A 16,239-nucleotide genomic window follows, 5' to 3' on the forward strand; every position below is an offset into this window, starting at 1 on the left:
ATATTTTCTGCACAACTATCTCAAACCCCCTTTTTATCTTTATTGTTATTGCTAACTTGTATTGTCTGCAGATAGATTTTAAACCCTGATCAACTGATTTTACTATTGGATTCGTTGGGAGACGACTTGGGGACATTTGTCCACAATTATACTATCATCTCTCTAGTGTTAGACAAGTCTACGCTAGAATCATATTAAGGTATTTTACAACAATATATTAGGTCAATTAATTGAGAATTGGTATAAATAAAAATACAGTGATATTTGTGTAGATATTTGACATATACAGGATCAACCGAAGTAATATATTTTTTTCAGAGTAAAAAAATGTTTCAAAAAAATTAATTTTGGCGCTAAACATATATTACATCGATTAGTCCATACGGTGTAATATGTCTTTGAGAGTAAAAAAAATTAAAATTTATTAATTTTGACACTAGACATATTGCACTGGTTGGTCCATCCAATCGGTGTAATATGTTTCTTAGAGTTAAAAAATTTAAAATTTAATAAATTTGGCACTACATATATTACACCGGTTGATCCATCCATCCGGTGTAATATGTCTTTGAGAGTAAAAAAAAAATTAAAAGTTATTAATTTTGACGCTAGACATATTACACTGGTTGGTCCATCCAATTGGTGTAATATGCCTTTAAGAATAAAATAAAATAAAATATATTAATTTTGATAATAGATATTACACCAGTTGGATGAATCAACCATTTTAATATGTCTTTGGGAGTAAAAAAAATTCCAAATTAATTAAGTTTGACACTAGACATATTACACCCGTTGGTCCATTCAACCGGTGTAATATTCATTTCAGAGTAAAAAAAATTAACAAAATAATTACACCGATTGTTACTCATAACCGGTGTGATATGTTTATTTAACCTATTTTATTCACTCGCGCTCTCACTACTCACTTCGCACTTAAACATATTTTTCATTGCCTTGTTGTCTTCACCGTTACACGGTGGCTGCCACCGCTCTCTTTCAACCCCACTACATGCTCGAATGGTGCTCACACATACACTAGCTCTCATCCCTCACCACCGCCCTCCTCCACCTCAGATCTCGATGGAAGAACATCGATGCCCATCGACACCGTCTTCAGAAGCTCCATCACGAACAAGTCTTCCTCTGTCGGCTCCCTTCGCACGTTGTACCCATTTTTCTTCCCATTGCAGTACATGGTCCACAAGGGTTCCTCCTCAATCCTAATCTTGTCCTTCTCTGAACGCTTCTCACACTCGAGCACCAACTTCACCGGGTCGTGGAAGAGGGAGAGGGAGATTGGTGGTGGTGGTCGTCGTGGAGGAGGTGTTACTTATGCAGATCTTGGCTCCCCCATTGATTGGCTTTCACAAACCTAGAGGAAGTGAAGACCAATGCCATGAAAGACATAAGAGAAGACCAATGTACATATTACACCGGTTGGACCTTACAACTAGTGTAATATGTCCCTTTTGGATGCTATATTTTTGAATTATTTTACTCAGATTTTGATACTTTACATTGATTTTTACAACCGATGTAATATGTCAATCACATATTACATCGTTGAGATCTACATCAGTGGTAAAACCAGTGTAATATGTCTCCTAAAACCGATGTAATATGTGTTATTTGCACTAGTGAGTGGAGGAATCCATATTAGAATACAAATATCCACTATTTGTGTGGGCCTGCGACGTAAGTGTGTTTGTGTCCATTAGTTTTGCATCCATTATTTATGGGATGTTAAGTCCATGAAAATTTTCATTTTACGTCAGCATTTTCTTATATTTGTATGCTTTTAGCCAACCCAAATCTAGTGGTTTTGTGTAGTGCATGTAATCCCTTATTTCAAAAAAAGTTTCAGTTCAAATACGAACTTACTCAAGATCCATACACCTAGGACAAAATTCAAACATAACCAAATTTCAGTATGAGTTTAGCTTAGTTGAGATGATTATTTTTCTCAACTAATCCTACAAGATTGATAATAAAATCTTAAGAAAAAAAAGAAAACAATAATACTTTAGAGTAATTGAAAACTTAATGTGTTTTGAAAATCTGATCGGTTAAAATTGAATCCCCGATTACAATGTATGATAGGAGGTATAAAAGAAAAAAACTAAAGAGAAAGGAGACAACAAATTTAAGAGAGAAAGAAGAAGGAATAAAGAAAAAGTGAGAAAGATGGGTGAGGGAGGATTTTACACTAGAAGTTTTATCTAATAAAATGATTCTTATCTTTTGTTTACATATATAATCTAAATTGATATTTGAAAGAAACCTAGATGAAAGCAAAAGTTTAGAGTATAGTTATGAAGATGGATGTGAATGAATAGAAAAAAGATAATTGATCTAATAAGAGAAAAGTGAGGCCCAAAAGAAAAGCATAGACACTATTTATTGATATAAGAAAATGTAGAAGGAGAGAAAAGGTGAAAGTGTGGATGAATGAATGATGAGGGCATGGTTCCCCAAACTAGTGAAGTCATGATTATTGGAGAGGCAATATCCATAGCTAGGGCAACACAGCACGAGAAAGCTGGAAAGAGCCATTCCCACGTGCCCTCATCTCATGTGTTTCACAAAAATGTGTTTTCAATTATGTGATGCCCCATTTCCAATCCATCACACCCACGTGTGAATATCTCATTCTCATTTTGGATCATTTCATGCTTTTCAATTTTAATACATTTTATTTTAGTAATAAACTAAATATGTAAAGAGGTATTAATTTTAATGGATATTAATTTGAAAAAACATGAAAAAGTAGAGATGATAAGACGGGACAGTACGACCTATTTTGGCATGATGCGTCAATGACGTGTTAAAGGGATACAAACTGAAATTAGTAACCAGTCCTCAGAAAATGAATTAGGCTGATCTGCCACTTTTAAAAAAAATCATTTTTTATTTTTTTTAATCTATTTACTTAGTTGTAGTCATTAATACTACATTTTGTATAATAAAAATATAAGAGAAAACAATAAAATTTAATCAAATTTTAATATTTTAATAAAAGAATGTTTAATAACTAACAAAATAAAGTAAATATCAACAATACTTTAATGAATTAAATTATTTATAAAAAAAATAATGTAAATAAAGATTATATAAAAATTAACTAGTACCAAGTTTAATTCTAAGAGATTCTTTTTTAAAAATGTCAAAAATAAAGAAGAGTTGTCAAGTGAATTATCCTGTCTGATTGACGAGTTAGACGGATCAGATCAATGCGGATTGGTGGATTAAAAAAAATAATTTACTCGTTTAAATAAAGGTGGATTACCACTTTACCATTCCTAATAAAAAGATACTAAAATAATAAAAATCAAGACAATAAGTAAATAAATAAATAACAAGCTAAAGCTAATTAAGAAAAGAAGGCAAACCAATTCATGAGTTATAGTTTGAAGCTCCAAGATGAAAATAAAACAACTGAATTATCAATAATTATTTAGAATGTAACTTATTACATTTATCTTAAGAAAATCGATTTAGAAATATTCATATTAATATTACAAAAAAATATAATCCTTCTTAACAGCTATAACCTAAACTAGAAAATGCAATATATATTTGTTTTCTTTGAAGTAAATTCATGGAATATTAAATTAAGAACATCCTTAATCTTTGCCAAACCCACTTACCAAATTACTTCAGTTTTCATATCAATAACCAGGCGCATGTTTTTTTTTTTTTTAATTATACAATAAAGATTTCAAAAATATATTTAGAAAAATACATATTTTATTGAGTTAATTATTGTGCTAACCTTTAAATAATCTGACAAATTATAGAGTTAATAATATCACTCTTACCTTATTAATAATTAAAAAAGAAGGATAAAAAACTATGATTTTTTTTTATATGAGATTAGTTAAAATTTTGATTAAGGATTAAGAAAAAAATTAAAGAAAAAAAAATCTAAAAATTAAAATAACATTTTTTTATAATATTTTGTCCATGCACCTATAATGTCGGTGGCAAAAGCCAGCTAAACAAAAGAACGCGAAACTGAAAGCCGGCCCCACGCGCCAAAAATTGGAGAGTGATGCTACTGTTCAACCAGGGTCTCAAACACTATATTTTAAAATAATCGAGAAAAATATAAATAAATTGTAACTTTAATATTTTTTATTTTCTAATATAAAATTTTATTATTTTGAATATTATAGGTAAACCTGTGTAATGTTAAGCAGACAAAATTATAATCTTTTCAATATAAAAAATTAAATTTTAAAAATCAAAATTAACAAAGGACTAAATTACAGAAACTAAACAGATTTCTATCTATTTTCTTATTATAAAAATACATGCATTTTTGTATAATGTCTCTGCATTTCTACATATTAAAATTATAATTTCAAAATTCAAAATATAAATAATTTTGTAAATATAACCATTCCAGAATTATGTGGATGGATTACATATTTACTTTTTATTAAAAATTGTAAAATTATGTATTTTATTATATTTATTAAAAAAATAATTTATTTTGATTTAATAAAAGGGAAAATTATTTTATTAAAAATAAGAAATACTTATAAAAAATTATGTTTACTTTTATAATTATATTAATAAATAAATGAAAGAAAAAAAAACGTGTGATACATTACACATAACGTGGCAACAACTACAAATACAACGGAGTGGAAGTAACTTCCATTGCATTTTGTTGTTAATTCATTCTTATATAGTTTACCAAAAAATTGTTATTTTTTTTTGTAAATTCTATTACATAAATCCCTTTAACATATTTTACTATTATACTTTTAAATTTTTATATATTTTACGAAACTTGAAAACTTGGTAATAAAAGAATAACTTGAACGTAAAATTGTGAAACAATTATAGTTAAATGATAAAATATACAATTAAATTAAATCAAAAAGTTATGGTTATATAATTTTTAAGATGAAAAGACATAGTTATATATAATTTTTAAGATAATTATTGTGATATTATAATTTATGAATCTTTATAAGAAAAATTATGAAAATTATGTTGATACTTGATTGGTTGAATTAATAGGGTAAATGTTTTGCTTTATGGTTTTTGTATTTTTAGACAGGTTCCCATTACCATTATTGTATTTTTATTTCACACAAATGCGTAGAGTATTTTTATGTTTAGCTTTTTTTCCTGATTTTTTAAAGTTTTATTTGTTTCATAGTATCATAAATTAATTTTGAAAAATATATTTAAGATTATCATATATTTTTAATACGAAACTACTTAAATTACAAATGATCTAAGGATATTGATACAAATTGTTAGAGCACTTTCTAAATGAAATCTTAAGAGATGCAAACAAAAATTTAGAAACATGTTTGTTCCATCCTTATAAAATTTATTGTCATTTTTAATTTAGTTGTTTACAAAATAATTCACTTCACAAAATTTGTTAAATGAACAAATATAAACATGGTTGATTTAAATATAGCTCTCTCTTGAAAGAAAGAAATTATATATATATATATATATATATATATATATTTAACTATAAGATTTACAAAATTAATATAAACACCCGTCTTATTAATTTTAATAAAAATATAAATTCAAGACAAATTTAATATTATCAACTAGATATGTATTTAATTAGGATTTTAAAAGAGAACATTTTTTTTAGTAACAATTACTATAATCAATAAGAAAGATAATAAATAAATAATAAGAATTTAATTAAAAAAGTATTTAATTAGGATTTTAATAAATAAAGTATAACTAATTATTTATTTTTTGTTATTCTTATATATAACATTTTCTTTCACAGTTATTATCGACTACTTCCACTTTATAAAATTTAATTTATATATATTAACTTAAATTATTTTCACATAACATAAATATCTAATAAGTACATGCAATGGAATAACAATGGACAGGGGCAGGTGGGAATTTGACAATTTCATTCAATTTATCTAATCACTATCTCCATATTTAATGGTATGAATTTTCGGGCTCATCTTCATCTTCATATTTCATTCATGATATAAATATATGTTAATGTTGCAAACATTTATTAAATATTTTTTAAAAAAATAAAAATAATAGCAAAGGAAACATAATATTATCAAAGATCAATGTCAAAAGATACATATTTTCTTTTTCTAATGTTAAATATCAAGAAATAATTATAATTATATAAATATCAAATGAGAATATCAAATAATAATTATATAAATGTCAAATAATTATAGAAAATAGTAAAAATGATAATATGCATCATCTATAAATAAGTTACAAAACTACGTAACTAAGAAAAGGTAATATAAGTTTTTTAGGTTACCCAATATATTAAAGGTATTTTAATAATTAAATTAATATTGGGATGGGAACGAGGCTAATATGTACATACCATCTCCATAATTTAAAAAATTATATATTACCCATACATATACTTGTACCTAGTCAATATATAGATTTTCTATCAAAATCGAGACGAATTTAGATGATACCCATGGGACGAGTTTATTTGTCATCCCTACCCCTTGTTTCAACACTTCAATATTGGTTCCTCTTTTAATTTAAAAAGAAAAAGGTTATTTGATAGATTTATTGACAATTTTAAATTATTCTTATATACATGTTTAATAAAAAAAAGTTTTTAGCACCTAGCTTCAAACACGTTAATCCTTTCCCTCTTTCTTAGAGAGATGCGAAAAATGTCAAAGGCATGTTGATTGACATCTTGCTCCTCCTGAGAACCTACACTCCACAAGTACCCATGTTGTTTCACACATGAGACATCAAATTCCTTCGGTCGTTTCCGTAGGCAGTTCCACAATTGAAGTATCTGGTGGTAGCAGTTGAATATTTCACTAAGTAGATCAAGGCCGAATCTCTTGCAGTTATTTATATGCCAAAGGTTCATAACTTCATATGAAAAAACATCATATGTCAATTCAAAGTAAAAAAAAAAAAAAAAAATCTCTTATGTTGGACAATTGGACATAATTTACAAGTAATAATGTTCGTCAAATGTGCGAAGAACTAGGGATACCATAAGTTTTTACCTTGGTAGAACACCCTCAAACTAATGGACAAGTAGAGCCACAAATAGAGTAATACTTTGAGCATCAAAAAAGAGATTAGACTTAGCCAAGAGAAGATGGCTAGAGGAAGTAATGGGGATTTTGTGGTCTTACCATACCACCCTCTAATAAACTACTCTTAAGACACCCTTCAATTTTATCTATGGGACAGATGCAATACTACCAACAAAGGTCATTGAACCTTCTTTCAAAGTTAAGCAATTCCAACCCTTCAGCTTAGATAGAGGTCTTCATGCCAACTTTTTGAATAAGTATGAGTGAGAATGCATCGGGATTGGAGAGGAAGCTTTGAAATGAATGACAAAGTTAAAGCATAAAACCAAGCTCATTTTAAGAAATTTTGAAGTTTCTGACTTAATTCCACGAAAGCCACAACCACCTTGCTTGTTTCTTGTAAGACATTCTCATATTCTTTTAGGTATTTCATCTCTTTGAATCGACAAACCATTTCTTTTCTGGAGATGACCATTTGATTATCTACGTAGAGGAAGAGTTAGAATAATTGATAATCAAAATTCAATTTAAATAATAAATAAAATATATACTGATGTAAACTTCCAGGTTTACGACCCAACATTCAAGTTTCAAGATATTAGTCGTATAAAAAATAGTTTCAAGTTTTTCAACTTGTCACAACACTTGCGCTCACCCAATTCCAACTCTTCCATCCGTCGAGCACTTTGAACATATGGGTTTTGGATCCAATAAAGAGGAAATCCCTATAATAGAGATGAGTTATGACTAAAAACTCTGACTTTTAAGAAATTACCCTTAAAACATTTGTAAGTAGATATGAACAAGGACAAGAGACCTTGACCACTAACGCTATTTAAGGACACTCACAATTAACGAGAAGAGGTTTTGAATTCAAAAAAGTAGAAGAATATGTTGGAGGTCGATGTTATGCCAAAGTGAGTACATAAAATATGGAAGGCATGGAGGAATTACCAACTATTAGGGTGAAGTAGGGCCAAAGCGAAATTCATACTAGTTAATACCTCTTTCTTGAACAAATTAATGGGCAACCTAAGATCGGGCTTTATGAAAATAGTTTCATAGCAAAAGAAAAATCTACCTTTCTGATCATCAACCTCGTTTTTACAGACTTATGATAAGTGTCATATTTTATATTAAAATTCAAGCACTTAAAGGATATTAATTGATAAAATAATTTTAATATAACCCCTAATTTATAAATTTAATTTTTTTTACATAATTTGTGATTATAATTTGAATAAGAACGATTTATTCCCAAATTTGTGTTAATTTCAGGATTTTAGGGAAGAATGAAAATAAAAGGGTAAAAAGAGAATAGACAAAACTAAAAAGGGAAAGTTGTAAAGCTCCAACACTCACCCAAGCCAGAAGCTCTAGAGGATCTCGCCCAAGCGAGCCTAATCTCGCCCAGGCGAGATCACTCCAGTGATGTTCTGCTTGTTTTCGTCCAACTCGTCCAGGCAAGTCCAATCACGCCCAGACGAGAAGTCACTTAGCCCAAACCCTATTAGGTTAAATATGAGGCGTGAGGTACAACCCTAAACATTCATTGGGAGAATAGGAGGTGTTAGAAAACCCTAGAGGAAGCAACCATCAAGGAGAAACTCCTAGATTTTCTTTTCTTGCCTGTAATGGCCAACAAGAGTGGCTAATTCTATCATTTGGAATTGAGAATAATCTGTTCAAACCCTTATGTATTGATGTGATATTTAAATATAATGTTTTGTTCTAGATTGATGATTGGTATTGTCATTTTGTTTGTAATGCTTGTTTCTATGATCTAGATCCTTAGATTTGACTGGAAAGTACTTCTAAGTTTTTGACCCAAATGATAATGCTTAACATATTTGAATGCTAGGAATAAATTTGAAATGTTAGTTGCTATCAATGTCTAATCATAATGATAAATATGTGAGAAATCGATATTTAGGAGACTCTCTTAATAGTTTTGTATGCGAGGAATAAATATAAATGACTTTTATATGGACAACAATATCAATCAAAAGATAAAATATTACTATGTTTTTCAAAATACAAAAGAGTAAGAAGGATAAACTTCAATCCCAATTTTTTCAATTGAATCGACAACTCTTTACTTTGCTTTTATTTAAATTTCATGCAAACGATTGTCAATATCAACTAAAATCAAATTCTTGAACATGTTCTTATACTCAATGTTAGTATTAGGATTTTATTTAATTGTTCCTTGTGGGTTCGATATTCATTCTTAGGGACAAACTTACTCGTCCAATTCACAAGCCATGAGAATTATATGTTTTTCTACAATCTTATTAATGACTTCGATGTTGCATAATGATTTTTTTTCTTTTTCAGGTTTGTATAACCTAAAGTTTCCCTCATCAACTTCATCTTAGCCCAAGGATATAACTTGTCATTGGGGTGATAAGCAATAACAACCACTATAAGAATTTTTTTATTATGAATAGATAATCACTTATGAATTTAGATTCGTAGATAAATTAGCACTTACAAATTTTATGTAAGATTATTATTCGTAGGTAAGATTGAGTCACCTACAATATTTTTCGTAGGGTTTAGGGTTTGACATCAATAATTTCTAGGTAAAATCCATAAGTAATTTTGACACGTTGAAATAAATTTCTTTTAAAAGATCTAAGTAATGATAATATGATCGACAGATAAATAAATTTATGGATGCCTAATGATTTTACTTACAAATTATAATAAATATGTTACTTATTTTACATACAAATTATAATAATAGTATTCATATTAAAGTAATAATATTAATATTATTAAAAATACTAATAATATGAACAATATTAATATTAATAATAATCATAATATAATATGATTACAAAGTTTTATTGATATATTGTAATCATGAGATTTGGATTTGATTAATAATAATATTATTGTTAATAATAATAATATTATTATTCATGGTACTTGGATAAATTTATATTTAATTATAGTAGAAGTAAGAGTAGCTCAAAGAGAGTTTACCTAATGAAGAAGATGCAAAAATCACAAGGGAACTATGAATGTTTTGGAATTCGTAACCGTTCAGAAGATACAAACCTTCCAAAAGATCTTTGTTTAGTCTTTTCATACTGAAGAGTGGAGTTTGTGTATCATAATATAACTTTTTCTAATCTTTTAACATATTAGTTGAATACTATTAAATTATGTTTTCCTCCAAAAATAATACTAATAATTTTACTTGAATGATATAATCTTTTTAATCCTTAAAATTCTTAATTAAACACTTCAATACTTTTTTTTTTTTATAAATAGGAGTCTTTTAAAATATTTTCAAATCTCATTTAATACACCCATAAATCAACTTTTTTTTCCACAATGAATTAAAAAAACATAAGGTACTAAGATATTTATGTTTGTTTACCTTTTACACTTGTAATAATAAAAGATGTATTATCTTATATTTGTTAAAAATAGAAATTACATCCTAGTATGAGTCATAAATTTTTATTCCTAATTCATATTTTTACATTTATTTGTTTAATTAAATAACTTTATTTTTTCTTAAATAATTAAATATCTATTATACATGTTTACGTAATAATATTGTTAAAACAATATCTATTCCTGAAGATGTGATTCATGGAAGTGGAACATTATACCTTAAACTGCAGTTTATGTTTTGAGTTCTGTGATTTGTGTTGTGTCTATACTTATAAACTTCTCTAGTCAGAAGTTACGTCCTAAGAATCTAGTTTATGGTTTTTGTTTTCTCTCTCTAAAACTATAGAAAGAGAGAGTGAGCGTGTGGGGTGGGTCGATGATGAATGGTTGTTGAATTATTGATTTCTCGCCCTCTTTCTTTGACTTCCGATTCATTTCTGTTTCCATCACACTTTCCTTTTCATTTCTATCCTCGCCTCTGCGTGTGTGTGTTTCTGAGTTTTTTCTCTTCATCTTCTTCATGCTCTTCCATCCAAGTGTAATTAACCATTCAAACGCTTTATCTAAATCTCCATTTCTGGTATATGAATGAATCTCGGCATCAAATTTTGTGCAAACTTTTTTGTTTTCACTTTTCTTTTTGGTTTGAGAGGACTGGGTTTGTGGTAGTCCTTTTGTGGTTGTTTGTGGGGTGTTTTTGATTCCCCAAACAAAGTTTTGTTTTTTTTGCTTTGTGTGTGTTTGTTTGTTTGCCAATTCAGATTTGTGTTTCTGGGTGATAATTATGGGTTGTGCTAATTCCAAGCCAAAGGGGTGTCAGCATTGTCACTGCGACACCCCTTATTATTCCTCTGTGCCTAGAAGCTTCTCAGTGCATGTACATCACCCTCCTCAAAGCAAAGGAGACAGTTACCATGTTGTGGCATTGACATCAACCACTCTAGGTTCTCTGGACCAGGTGCCCCACATCAACCATGGCAATGGTTTAAGGCTTCCCAGTGGCAAGGTCATTGACAGTGACAGTTTCAGGCCCCAGAATGATGAGGAGGAGGAGGAAGAAGAAGAGGAGGAGGAGGAGGAGGAGAAGGAGGAAAAGGGAAAGGAGGAGAGTGAGGAAAAGACATGGTCTGAAATGATTGCGCAAATGCTGCCAAAAGCAATCCTCAAGACTCCAATCTCAACACCACCTTGTGAGCCAGAGTCTATCAACACATGGGAACTGATGGAAGGCCTTGAAGACACAAGCCCTTATAGATCACCAAAGCACCTCAAGAGTTTCTCTTTTGATGTCAATGTCAAAGGCCGTGTTGATGATCCACCCAAGCCTGGTGGTTTCGTTGATAATGGCAATGATTCAGCCAAATCAATATGGCATCAGAAGAGTGAGGAGGAGGGATCAATAAAGGCTGCAGCTTCAGATTTTGATGACCCTCGAGTGGTTGTTGTTTCCTCATCCAATGAATCATTGCAAGGAAACATGGCTAAAAAGGGGTTTTCTATTGAGGAAGAGAAGAAGATCAGCAATGATGATGATGCTGTGGTGGATTTGAAGGCTACCCCATTTAGGAAGGAGAAGGTGGTGTTGTATTTCACAAGCTTGCGTGGTGTGAGAAAGACTTACGAGGATTCCTGCCATGTGAGGCTAATTCTGAAGGGGTTAGGTGTGAGGGTGGATGAGAGAGATGTGTCGATGCATTCAGGGTTCAAGGAGGAGCTCAAAGAGCTATTGGGTCATGGGTATGGTAAGGGAGGATTAGGATTGCCAAGGGTGTTTATTGGGAGGAACTACATTGGTGGAGCAGAGGACATTCAACAACTGCATGAGGATGGGAAACTTGAGAAATTGCTTGATTGTGGTGAGAAGATTAAAGACAGTGTTGATGATGAGGGAGTATGTGAGGCTTGTGGGGATGTAAGGTTTGTGCCATGTGAAACTTGCTATGGAAGTTGTAAAATCTACTATGAAGGTTATGATGATGATGAAGATGATGATGAGGTTGGTGAGTGTGGATTCCAGCGTTGCCCTGACTGCAATGAAAATGGACTAATCCGCTGCCACATCTGCTGGTTCTAGTTCCCACTTTTTGGATCAAATTCACAATCACAGGTATCTTTCAAGAGAGACAAACCTGATTGAGCCAAGTAGGATCAATGTGAGTGACAATGATGACATTTAATTTAACACAGGTAATTGAACAGATTCTTTGAGTTGTGCTTGTGGTATTTTGTTTATAGTTTGTACAGTGAGGTTTTTTTGGTGTGGTTGATCATATTACAGAAGAGAAATGAGATACAAGAGTGAATAATAGAGTGCTCTAATCAGTCCCTATGCATACCCAGTTCAATGTACTGCATAGTGTATACTTTTATTCATTTTCCCTTTTCAGAAAACATAAAGGCTTGGTGTATACAATTTCCTTTCTTGCAAAAGAAATGCAGAGTTACAAGGGTACAGTGGCATTCACATTCTTTCACTTCACAATCTGTTCTTCTCCATTATGCAATTTCAAAGCTAGTGTGTTCTTCTCTTTCACTTCATAAAATTTGATGTTTAATTTCACAAAGGGAGCTTCAATGCTAAGGTTTAGTTGAGTTGAACTTACTTTGAGATAATCTCATAATGCATCTACAATTTTATAATGGATAACTATTTGTTTCTTTGGAACACAAGAAATTTTTTTACTCATTTTCTTTTTTTTGTGCACAGAGTTGTTTGCTATGTTATTTTTCTTGATTCTCTGCACAACCAACTACAAATAACTGTTCTGAACTGATAACTGTTCATTTTCAATTTTACTAATAAACTTCAAGGGAAGAGAAAGAAAAGGGTGATAAATAATACACCAACATTATTTTTTTAATTAATAAACACATATTAGACCCTTCTTTTTTCACATCTTTTATAAATCTATGACTTTTTCTGCTATTTTTCTGAAAAAAACAGACATAGATGATCATTTTGGATGGCATAAAACATTTTCCTAAACAATATTACACAATTCCTTACCTATGTGGCCAAGTCAAAAATATTGTTTTTTCTAGACTCAAGGAATCTGTGACTGCTGTAACCAAATACACGGTTTCTTGTGGAACCAACAGAACCGTTCAACATCCCATAAATAATTTTAAAGTTCAAAGAAAGTTTCAACATGTAACAGCTTTAAGCAGTTATTTGCTATCTATTTAAGGGGGTCGGTTTTTCTCTCTCTTATGGTTGTCCTCAACCATTTGCTTTAAATTATTGCCATTTGAGCCTTTTGCACAGAATTTCTTATAAGCAAGAAAAAGACACTGTCATAGGTTGATGCACATAAATATAGGAGGCATCAAAACTCACCAATTTTGACTTTGGTACCATACCAAAGGTGCACTTAAAAAGCAGTAAATGATTTCTACACTTTTTCTTTTATAGTATCATAATAGAGAGGTGCCCCATTTGAGCCACTTCATTATTTCACTGTAAAGCCAAAAGTTAATAACATATATATATAAGAACAGTTATTAAATTGAATTTGTCTAGCCATGATGATGAATTCCTCAATGATAATCATGTGAAATAAATATAAAATATCAATTTATGAAATTTAAAGCTGGAAATCTAGTTGTGCCATTTGGAAAAGGATGAACCAGCATGGAGAAACTAATGATACAAAAGATTTGTGCCAAAAGAAGTGAACTTTTTCTTGAACCTATTTTTCAATCATGCATCATGTGTTCATGCAGAAAAGGGGGGGCCAATTGGTAAGAAAATCTCAGTAGGTTGTAAGTTTCTGTGTCAATGTCATAGTCATTCCATCAAATCATTATCAGTTTAGGAATTGGTGGAAGATGACAATTACACTGCAATAATGAACGAAATGTTCATCATATGTTTATGTTATGGATAATATGGATAATGAACAAGAAGAACAAAGTGAAAAACATTAAATTTAGGAGATTTTATGTTACTTTTCATGTTTTACCTCACTGATATGCTTTACTGCTAAGGATGTTAGAATTTGTATGACTTACAAAGAAAAACACCAAAAGTTTTCATCACTAACTGAAGTTAATGCCTCATACTTGATAACTTGATACTAATAATCAATCTTCAAAAGTATTTTATATAGTTTTTATAGAATAAAAAATAACAACAAATCATTCCAAATTATCACTTGTTCTTTTGTACAAATCACATATATCCTATTAAAACTAAATCAAATCATTAAGACACAACGAATCACATCAAATTTTTTTATTCTAAGTTTGTTTGTGATATTGTGATTATTGTTCAACCAACAAGTTTTTTTTTTTTATATGGTGGAGTTTAGGATTTATATTTCCCACTACATAAATTGTCCCAATAGCATATATAAACAATATACACATTTAATTTTAAAAAATTTACTACCTTCAAAAAGTGAAAATCGATTATGTTTTTCTTCCTTCCTAAAAATTGTTCCTAAGCAGGAATGGAACCAAATTTAATAGTGTAGGGATTTATTTTTTATAAAAATAATATATATATATATATATAACCATAGAAATCATTTTCAGGTATTAATTATACTAGTAATTTTCAAAACATTTTTAAAATATATATTTAAATAATAGATAAACAAAGTATTTCTTTTCAGGACTTAAAGATTGCAAGTCTGATAATGAATTTCACATGTTATAAATTATTTATATTGATTATAATAAATATTAGTGTCCTAACCAATAACTAAATAATAGGATTTATAAAATATCATGTATTAATGGATGTGAACCCGCTCTTAGTTATGCTAGTTTATTTTATAGCTCAAGATAAACTATCCACGTTACACAATGATCAACCTTAACTATGAAATAATTGCCTAATCACCTTAATAATAGGACACACCTAAGGAACATGGTCTAAAAATACTTACTCTCAAGAAGTAAATCTATCTTATTATTTATTGACTTACATACAAAATCATTTGTATTCTTTCTGACTTGCGTCGGAGAATCTTCTGCAGGTACACCACCACTCATTCAAACAACTCGAAAACTCTTGACATATCTACATACACCTCGAGAGAATGACAACTCATCCTCGGTAAGAACATTTGATGCCCACTGTGGGAACAAAATGAGGTTCCAAAGACGAATCTTCATTCCCTTAACCCTCAACTAAGAGGAATCCATTCTCCATATACCTCGACTGGGAGGCTAGTTCCGGTACGCCTAATAGTTCCACATCGCTTAAGAGTCGATGTCAAAGACAATTTATATATACCTTACCTATTCAGATGTCTTTCAAAGACAAAATTGTAATAAAGAATTGAGATCAAAACAATTAGTATGAATCTTTTTATCTATAATTTTTTTTTAAATATCGTAATAATTATGTGAAATTTTTAAGCAAAATGTTTTCAAATAGTGCAAAGACAAAATGAAGTATTAAAAAAAAATCGCAATAAAATCTTTAGTGTAGCTTGGTATTCAATTTTTTTGTTTAATAATTACATTAGAGCTTGTTTACATACTTGAAATTAGAAATACAATTAATATGCCTACAAAACAAGGCTAGCAAAAAACAAATATAGGAAATTAATGAAGAATGTAGAGTTATCAGTGTATCTTAAACTTCAAACCATTAATTCCTGTATAATGCTCACAATTTAGCTTCTTAAATTCAGAAATAATTTATAATTAAATTTATATAAAATAATATACTATAAAAATAAATATAATTTATCCAAAAAAAAGAAATGAAATATCCATCTAAAAACTTGCTACTATTTTTACAATAAAAATTATGAAAGAG

The 16,239-nt window shown here is 29.7% G+C and overlaps 1 non-coding gene across 1 annotated transcript; it reads left to right on the forward strand.

Annotated features, from left to right (window-relative positions):
* Positions 1–10,676: 10,676 nt before the first annotated feature.
* On the forward strand, positions 10,677–12,940 carry LOC137836887 (uncharacterized protein At3g28850). The gene has a single exon (XR_016520654.1). It is a non-coding gene; the product is annotated as an uncharacterized protein At3g28850 (transcript).
* Positions 12,941–16,239: the final 3,299 nt, after the last annotated feature.

Source organism: Phaseolus vulgaris, chromosome 4 (genome assembly GCF_051622355.1).
Source record: "Phaseolus vulgaris cultivar YP4 chromosome 4, ASM5162235v1, whole genome shotgun sequence".
Classification (NCBI taxonomy): domain Eukaryota; kingdom Viridiplantae; phylum Streptophyta; class Magnoliopsida; order Fabales; family Fabaceae; genus Phaseolus; species Phaseolus vulgaris.